The 10,000-nt window shown below is 41.6% G+C and overlaps 1 protein-coding gene across 3 annotated transcripts in view; it reads right to left on the bottom strand.

The window, feature by feature from the left end:
- The window catches only part of cdh23 (cadherin-related 23), a 248,528-nt gene that overhangs the window by 193,563 nt on the left and 44,965 nt on the right, over positions 1-10,000 (bottom strand). The window lies entirely within an intron of this gene.

Raw genomic sequence — 10,000 nt, 5'->3', positions numbered from 1 at the left:
AGGTGAGTGGACAGCGCACTGCTGACTCAGTCTCCCTGACCTGAACTGCCGGGATGAAGGTGAACTAAACCCACACACGTCTAAGTGGCTGGAATACGGATGAGCAAATATTTACCAATATTATTCTTCATTTCTTTAAGTCGCTTTGAATAAAAGTGTCTGCTAAGGCGGGGATCACATCAGCCAGCGGCAAACATAACGCAACGCTCAGACCATACAGTAATTAGTTTTGTCTCGTTCCTAAGCAACACAAACGGTTTGTCAATTGAATACGCTTGCGTTGCGCTTTGAAAGTTGAACCAAGTTCAACGCTCAGCTTGCTCAACGCTAGCGTTACACCAGCGTTGCCACCGTTCCGCTGCCGAACCATAGAGAAAAATAGGAAACCTGCCACTTGCCGCTGGCTAATGTGATCCCCGCCTAAATGAATAAATGTAGACGTAAAATGCAAAATAATCAGGGTCTGGACAGACAGGATTCCTGAGAGTGTGATGTTCCACAGGTCCAGCTCTGAGCCAAAATGATTGGGAATATTTTCTATGAATTTCATCTTTCGCATGGCACATGAACTTCATCAGTGTTTTAGAGTGTGACAAACAATCTTTCAATACATGGTTACAAACCACCAATCCGCTGAAGTGGAAACACCCTTCATGAGAGGTGAATGTGAATTCCACAGCAACAGCTTCTGGGTAGGAGAGTGGAAAGAATCTTTTGCAAAAGAGGCGAAAACCAGATCCAAGTATTAACTTCATATCCACATATGCGATTTTCATTCCCAATGATTTATGTTAACATACAGTGTGAAATCACACTGTCACACACCTGCCACATTAACCTATATACACCATAATTAAAACGTCTATAATAGAATTGTGCGCAAGGCAATGTGCCAGTCTTAGACAGGTTATCTAATCTACCCATTATGCGTCACCATGAACTATATAAAGTCCATGGGCGCCATCACACATTTGTACAGGAGTCAGTGGGAAACAGGTGGCACATTTTCTGAGCGATTCTGAGGTTCATTTTTTTAAAGAAAGCCAGTGAGCAGCATGTGTTACTTCCCTAATCACCATCATCATCATGATCATTGTCATTATCGTCATCATCACCATTACCATCATCTTCATCATCTACCTCTATGTATTGCTTATATACTGGACACATACATAGAGGTAGATGATGAAGATGATGGTAATGGTGATGATGACGATAATGACAATGATCATGATGATGATGGTGATTAGGGAAGTAACGGTATGAAAATTTAACCTCACGGTTATAGTGACCAAAATTATCACGGTTTTCGGTATTATCACAGTATTTCTAAAAGTGTGTTCAATATGTTCAGAAAGCACTGATAGGCCTACACAAGCTGAAATAGTTTCAAAAAGTGTCTCGTTAACTTTTTTCTTCATGTTTAATTGGCTATGTGCTTATAGCTTAACTTACCCTACCATAATTTGGAGTTTGCTATTTCTGTTATTTGGATGCAATGAGTGAGACCAAAGTAAGCGTTCAAAATAAAACTTTAGGCTACTGTATTCTCTTGATAACGTGAGTGGAATGGATTTAATGTGGACGTGAACATAAAAAGGCGCAGAGTGGCTACATGATATAGTGCACATTTTGTGGTGAAAAAGTTCCACCTTTTAAAATCAGGTGTAGCCTTATCCGAATCATAGTTAAAACCATCAATTAGACAACAGAATCAGTAGGGTACCAGCTTTGTTCCATTGTACCAGGCCTACTGTACTGTATGTCAAAAGCAGGCTCGGATGAAGCTGGGAAGGATTAAACATACGGTTTCCACACCGCGGTAATCAACAGTGATAATCATGATGTTTGAAATTAAAACGGTAATTATTATCGTCAACATTTTTATCGTGGTTTACCATTATACCGGTAATCGTTACATCCCTAATGGTGATGATGATGATGATGATGATGGTGGTGGTTATGATAATGGTGATTATGATGATGATGAGGATGATGGTGGTGGTGGTTATGATAATGGTGATTATGATGATGATGAGGATGATGGTGGTGGTGGTTATGATAATGATGATGGTGATGATGATGATGATGATGATGGTGGTGGTAGTTATGATAATGGTGGTGGTGATGATGGTGGTGGTTATGATGATGGTGATGATGATGATGATGGTGGTGCTGGTTATGATAATGGTGGTGGTGATGATGGTGGTGGTTATGATGATGGTGATGATGGTGATGATGATGATGATGATGATGATGATGATGATGAAAACAGAGAACTTGAAGTTTTCCAAAGTCATACTCTGTTCTACTCCATTTGCTCTCTAGTGCCCCCTACAGGGCACAGCGGCCTCCCAGCAGGTCTCTGTCTTCCTACACGGCTCCCTGCTCACCAGGCTGGTCAGCCACAGCCACTCAATTAATACCAATTAGCTCCTCCAATCTATTACAGCACGCTGACTTACAGCGTCAGTTACGCCTGACAGCTTTCATCAAGCATTCACCACTCCATGACACTGCGTGTCAGGCTTGTGTGTGTGTGTGTGTGTGTGTGTCTGTGTGTGTGTGTGTGTGTGTGTGTGTGTGTGTGTGTGTGTGTGTGTGTGTGTGTGTGTCTGTGTGTGTGTGTCTGAGTCTGTGAATGGTGCCACTTGGTGCACTGGGAAGAGTGTGCAACTACAGTACTTTGTGAATTGCAATATTTCATGGGCCGAGAATTGTGCTGTCTTAATGGTATGGCACGTGAGTCCTTCAGTCCAAAACTACTACCATATTATGGGTAGTTTACTAAACACTGAGTGTTAAGTATTGCATCAGATCAATATCCACACACTCTCCAAAACATGTTTTTGTTGATAGAATCAATACATACAATGTGTGAATGAATCATAACCATAATGATTATACAGTATAGTATAGACCATTCGATTGTACATTAGGCACTGTGCTTGACTGTGAGTGGAGGTCTGGAGTCAGATGTTCTCCATGTTTACCCATCTCATCACTCATTCACATACAAACAGACACAGACACACACAAACACACACACACACACACGCACACACACACACACACACACACACACACACACACACACAAACACGTTGTAGCCGTGAATCATAGTGCATACACTGGAAAGAAGAACAATTATTAAAGCTAAGAAGCATAAACTAGCAAAATAACAAATACAAAAGCTATGCACACACACAAATACAAACACACATACTCACTCACTCCAATAGTTCGGGGCAGCCACTTTAAGAGGCAGTGCTACTGTAATTGGAGTTGCAGCGGTTCACAACATTCATTCATCATAGATACGCGCTCAAGCACACACACATGCACACACACACGCACACACACACACATACTCATCCATCCAAGCCATCACCACCATCCTAAAACACATACAAAGGCATATTTTATCATACAGGCACACAAACACACATTTTAACCATTTATTTATGTCCAATTTTTTTTTTGTATTTATGGCAAAAATGGTGCAGAGACACAAACATTACCAATGCAGGAGAATACACACACAAACGCATGGACACACACACACACACACACACACACACACACACACACACACACACACACACACACACACACACACACACACACACACACGAGTGAAGCACAGGTAGACTGCACATTCAGATAGACAAATTATTGAAGCAGTCGGGGGCACTTCAGTGGTACTGTGGATGCTGTATGTGTGTGTGTGTGTGTGTGTGTGTGTGATGGTCCTAAATGTGACCGCACATATCCAATGCCCTGACGGCACAGACTATGGACTATGCCGTCTTATATAGCGTGTTTCCATCCAACCTCCTAATCTATTGGAATAAGAAATCCCGGTTGGAAACACGTGAAATGTGCATCAAAAATCCGAATGCGCATCTATATTTGATACGCTAGAGGGGTGTGGATTAACTCTCGATGCGCATAAGGTATAATGCAAATAAAGTTGATGGAAACGGTTTATTCGCATTGTGTGATGTAACCTTCAGAGAATCTCAGCAATCTCTGGCGCTTCCCTAACATTAGGCAACTTGATGTGCTCTCTTGCTTGTTTCCGTAGAGTAAAACTGAATACACTCGGTGCACAGTTGTTTTGCTGACGCTAAAGTTTTCACCAACTCCTCTGTATTCGGCACACGTCGCAAGTTTATACAACTAGTGCAGTGCCCGTTCAAACATGCCATTCCTGTAGAAAACCTGTAGCCCAATTAGCCCATGGACGGATTATGAACTTTCGGGCCCCTGGGCCCAGATATATTAAGGGCCCCCCACTAATTGTCGCACATGTGGGAGGGGGTGTTTGGGGGTCCTCCCCCATAACTTTTTTTATTTGATTGATGTGATTTCCTGTATTCTGGTGCATTTTGGGGATGGCCAATATTAAATTCAATCAGATTCATAGCCTACATCCTGATTTGTTGATATTGAGGCAATGATTCCATGCAAAGGCTTGGGCTTCAGGGCCCCCTGACCCCTTGGGCCCCTAGGCCTGGGCCCGGTAGGCCCGTGCAGTAATCCATCCCTGACTTAGCCTACTACATGCCTGCAGATATGCCTGCTTTTTTTAGGGAAAAAACATCATTCCAGCTAAGCATTCAATAATTAATACTGAATATCATAATATATTAGCCTAATTAATGTGCAGTAAGCAGAATTTAGGCATGACTGCATGTGACATTTCTACAGATCAGAATGGCATATCAAATGTTTTGAGTTAAGGCTATAGCTTATTGAATAACTTTCCTGATAGTGAAGACAAGCCATTTTGTGATCGTTTGGCATTTGCAACGATGTGTGACTCAAAAGCAGTGTTTGGTAGCATCATTAGCCTATCGCTTGTTTCAATTTGGGACCTTGCAGTCGGAATTGTAGTTTGTTTATTCAAAGTCTCACGTCCAATGTAGACTGGGCTATTCAAAGCGTCAGTTTATTGCACATACTTTTTATGTAATTTTGAATAGCCACTACCTACCCGTGTTTGTTGGCGTGTTGTTGCAAAATCCGCGTAATCATTTTATGCAAGCAAACATACAGGGAGTCTTTATTGTTGAGGTCAGACATGATAATCAAACATCTTGCATTTTAACCGTGATTCAGTGCTGCCAAATCTCCGCTTATCCTCTCTCTGCGCAGTGCTGTGTGAGAGGGGTGGCTATGGTAGAGCGGAGAAAGCCAACGTGTGCTTCTTTTACCGATATATAACGATATGTTTTGCTTTTCTTATCCAAACTATGCACAGCACTTACTCATTCCAGTAGCAAGACACCTGCCAAGTTTGAAATCGAACGGACGAACGACGCGCAGACAGACGTTCCTGCAATTTATGGATAGATAGATGCGATGGCTTGTTTGTTGGGATAGGCGTCCGACAACGAGTAGCCTACTCGGGGCAACAGCCGGGTCTATCATTCAGCATAATTCTTCAAACCCTGACTTGCTGAATCTAAAGGTCTCCACCCACTGTTGGTCTGTGGTAGAGCTGTAATCGGGCCTTAAAAGTTAGGCCATCTCGTTTTCCACCCGGCGCCAAGTTTAATTCGGTATTTTGCACATTTATTATGACCGCCGCTAGCGAAGCTAGCGAAGCGGTCATATAGGGATTGTAAAAGTTTTTTTTTTTTTTTTTTCCCCGTCATCTACTTCCTGAATTTTTGGTCAACGATACCCGGGACACCGAACCACCGGGGCACATGAAATTTGGTGGGTATGTAGCCCCACTAGACTTTTACGAAAAAATTTCGTTTCGTCCCCGGGGGCCACTCCCCCCCCGTGCTGGGCCCCCTGAACCGCAAAAAAAGCAACTATCTGAACCGTGGCACTGAGGATGAAGAATCTTTTATGGTATGTTAGTCTCAAGGGCCCACATCAACTTGGCCCATAACCACTCATTTGTGATTTGCACCCCCCCGGTAAAAAATGAAAATGCAATATTATTCTGCTTTAATCGCCCCTATCTTCAGTTAAGATGTTCAGAACTGCACCAAATTTTATGTGTATGATTGACCTGGCATTCTCTGGGGGTATGCCAAGTTTCGTAGAATTTCATCCATGGGGGTCTAAAAAAATTAGGTTATATGTACATTTAGTGACTGTACACTCATTGGCCTGTAAATGGCGGTGCACACATATACACAAGCACACACACACAGGCACCCACATACTATCAGCATTAGAACGGCCGATACATAATTACAAATTCAGTAGGATTAAAAGAAAGCCAAAATAAATATTCATCATCATCATCATCATGGCTGCATTTCCAGTATTGGCGATAAGTAGTCGTTTGTCCACTAGATGGCGCATCGTTGCAGTGAGACGTAATTTTGTTGGAAGTTAAAAATGGGTTGGAAAAACAATATACGCTTCCTACAAGGACTGTAGTTAACCGCAGAGAACGTCTAATAAGGATAGGACAATGTTCACATGAAATGTAATTCCCATTTCTTATTGAAGCCGAAATAAATCTGAGGATGTTTATCGGACATGCATTTTTACTGCAGGTACGTTAATCTTATAATATCAATAAGGACCTAGGTAATGTTACCGTTAGCGTTGGTTGAGTGATGGAGGCCAATTTGATTGATTGCATTTGTAGAAAACTATAAATGCGGTTATACCAAGCAAATTGATAGCAGCACTGTAATTGTATCTTTCGACTGTCATTTGTTTCACGTGCTACAAAAATCATTCTGTGCCATGGAAGATTTACCAACGTTACACCGGTCTGATACAGTTTTGCCTATACATGCGTGAGACTGAGACGCCTGTTTATTTTTTTTTAAGTGCGTGCAGAGTGTGAGAGGGGAATCAATGTGCTTTGATTCCAGCTTGGTAGTTGTAGTCTGTGAAAAAGCTTGTGTGTGAAGTATCCAAACAATGACACCTTCATTTCATTATGGCTGCTTTAGCAACACATCTTAAGCTAATGTGTAGTGGGTCCCATTTAGAAGTGGCTACTTCATTCGCGCTTTCCTTGACTCATGGAGCTGCGTGAATTTTATTACAACTTTTCGCCACGATATGGCAGTTTAAGTCTGCTTGATACTGTAAGGCGTAAGCCATTGGTTTCCAAAGGAGATTTTATTTGTGTCGCCAGCATAGCCTATTGACAATTTATGTTGTAAATAGGCCTACCTTATAAGCCTACCTGTAGCTTAGGGAAGCTAACAGTTTCTATTAGGATCTAGTTTGTTAGTTACAGTTTTGTCATAACTCCCTGATGCATTTTTGCATTTAGAATAGCCAGAGCGTGGATATCTCAATCGGAAAATTAAACAATATCGGGTGCCTATGGACTAGGCTGGGTGAACCCAGCCTGATCTGCCCGCTATTTATTTTTTGATTTCTTAAAAGATTGAGCTTGGTCTGGTGAAAGCCAGACTAGCCATGGACCTCAGTTACACAATGCAAGGGAACATGAATCAGCCTATATTTGCACGAACAATAACGGACAACAGCTCTTTAACTTTGGCCCGTTAAAATGTGTATGAACAGTCTAGCGACGCATTTCATCAAGGCCCATTTGGACATGTCAGTTATTTGCACCACTGGTTAGATGTAAAACAGCATTTCGTTTCAGACTACTGTTACTTAATTTGTGCATTGACAATAAAGTATTACATGAACTAAAGATGACTAAAATCTTATGTAGAAGAAGAAACATTCACAAAAAATCCATCCATCCAAAAATGACCTTTGTTTTTGATAGCTGTTGAAAACGGCATGGAACTGACAGAGATGTTTTTGTTAATAAATTAATAAACAAATAAATAAATAAATAAATAAATAATAAATAACATTATGCTGATACCTTTTGCTTTTCCCAAATACAATGTAGCCTACAGGTGTAAGTGACCTTTCATCAATCCAGTTGCAATGGATGAACTGTGATGAACTGCCCTACTTGTGATTGTTTAGAGATTTTAAAGGTTTTACAACAATGCTACATCTTCTTTGGCTATTCTACAATCTATTCACCTTTTCAGCACCAGTAGGCTACTTTCTGTGCAGCCGCACACACACACTCAGGCATGGAGTAAAATATTGAGACAAATTGAAGTGTGATTTATTTTCGCGGAACGGATGTACAGGACTGAGCGGCGGTCATATTTTGTACCGCTATGCGGTACATCTAGTTTCATACAGGTTGGTGCACAAACTTCAATGTTTGCATGTTATGTTACCGGCGGTGGCTGCGTCCTCGGCAAAGGGGCAGGCGAATTCCCGGAAGTTGAACCACCCATGGAGCCGTGGTTATCAACTCTCTGCTAACCCCATAGAACGCCCATTCATTTGGGATTTTTTTGAAATCCTATAACTTCATATAACATATATCAAGTGCCGACCTTGTAGCTTCTGTATTATCTACATGAACAATAGAAGGCAAAACAGGCTCAACTACCTCGTACGTAACGTTGGGTTCCCGTATGAAGAATAGTTAGCATGTCCGGATGTAGGGAAGCTAACTTTTGACGCAATTATGCCTGCGTTTTTCTGTCGCACAGTAGGGAAACAACCGTATTGTTTGGATAAGAAGCTAAGTCTAGCCAGCATGGAAACTCATGAACAAAGATATGTAGACTACAATACTATTGTATGTTAAGGTAAAGCATTACATAGAGGCAAGTAAACCTAATAAAAATCATTTTAGGGAAACAATGGACTTTTAATTGGGTTCTGATGTAGTTGCTCTGTATGTCTACATGTACCTCTTTGAATGTGTTTACTATGTGATGTTTATTTGAATCTGTTATTAGTTCATGGAGGAACATTACTATTTTGTCTTAGAGTCTGTCTCGTGAATTATGTGTTAATTGTTTGTTTTGTCTACCCCTGCAATTTAGAATGGTGCTGGCCACCTGCATTTACGTTCACCCCTCTGTTAGTCTAGAGTTGAGTCTAGTGTTGTCTTGTGACTTTGAGACTTCTATAGTAAAGTTATTTATAGTAAGGTTATTTAACAGTCTTTTGTAGTCGTGTTCCGTGTGGAACTAGCCGTGACTTTTGGATTTGTTGATAGCTGAATTACTTATGAATTTTTTGCATACTATTATATTTTTCTTCACAAGCTGTACATGGATCTTTCATTTGCTTGCTCTCATTTTGCAAGCCCTAAATTAAATAAAATGTTTGCACTTTACCACTACTGTCTCTCTTCTTCTGTGGCCAAGCCCAAAACTAGACGGAAACTCGAGGTAGTTCCGTCACAGTGTGTGTCTGATTGTTTGTGTTTTGGTATGGGTGGGTGTGGTCGTGCCATGTGATGACATGTAACATAAGTGTGGCATACATACATACATACATACACACACACACACACACACACACACACACACACACACACACACACACACACACACACACACACAAAACGTGTGCACAAACACACAGAGTACATAATCAATGTACTTGTTCTTCAACTGAATGAATTGTCTGCTGTAGTGGTAAACAACTTAAGCAAGGAGAGCATTCTTCCTGCTGGCCTTTAATACAAAAGCACACACACACCTACACCCACACCTATCCACACTAACATACACATACAGTACACACACACAGACACGCACACATGATGAAAATGTCACTATTCACTTGAGTAAATGGCCTGTAGCAATAGCAATCCCTCTACAAGAGCTCTGTACAGCACTTTGAGTTGACAAGCACCAGGAGCTACACTGTGCAACATTACTTGATGCCTGAAAAGGATCTGTAAGGCACACACATGCACACATAAATGCACACACACACGCAAACACACACACAAATTCTCACATACTCCCACACACACAAACACAGACACAGACACACACAGATAAACACACACACACACTCTCACACTCACACTCCTGCTCACACTCCCAGCAGGGCCCACCCGCTCATACACCTGTGGTGACTGGAGAAGATGGCTAACTAGCTGCCCCCTCTTCCTCCACCTCCCCTCTTACCTCCACACTGTCACGTCCCTCACCCAGCA

Source organism: Alosa sapidissima, chromosome 16 (assembly GCF_018492685.1).
Source record: "Alosa sapidissima isolate fAloSap1 chromosome 16, fAloSap1.pri, whole genome shotgun sequence".
NCBI lineage: Eukaryota > Metazoa > Chordata > Actinopteri > Clupeiformes > Clupeidae > Alosa > Alosa sapidissima.
Note: the sequence above shows the minus strand (reverse complement) of the source record. Positions and strands in the feature narration are given on the sequence as shown.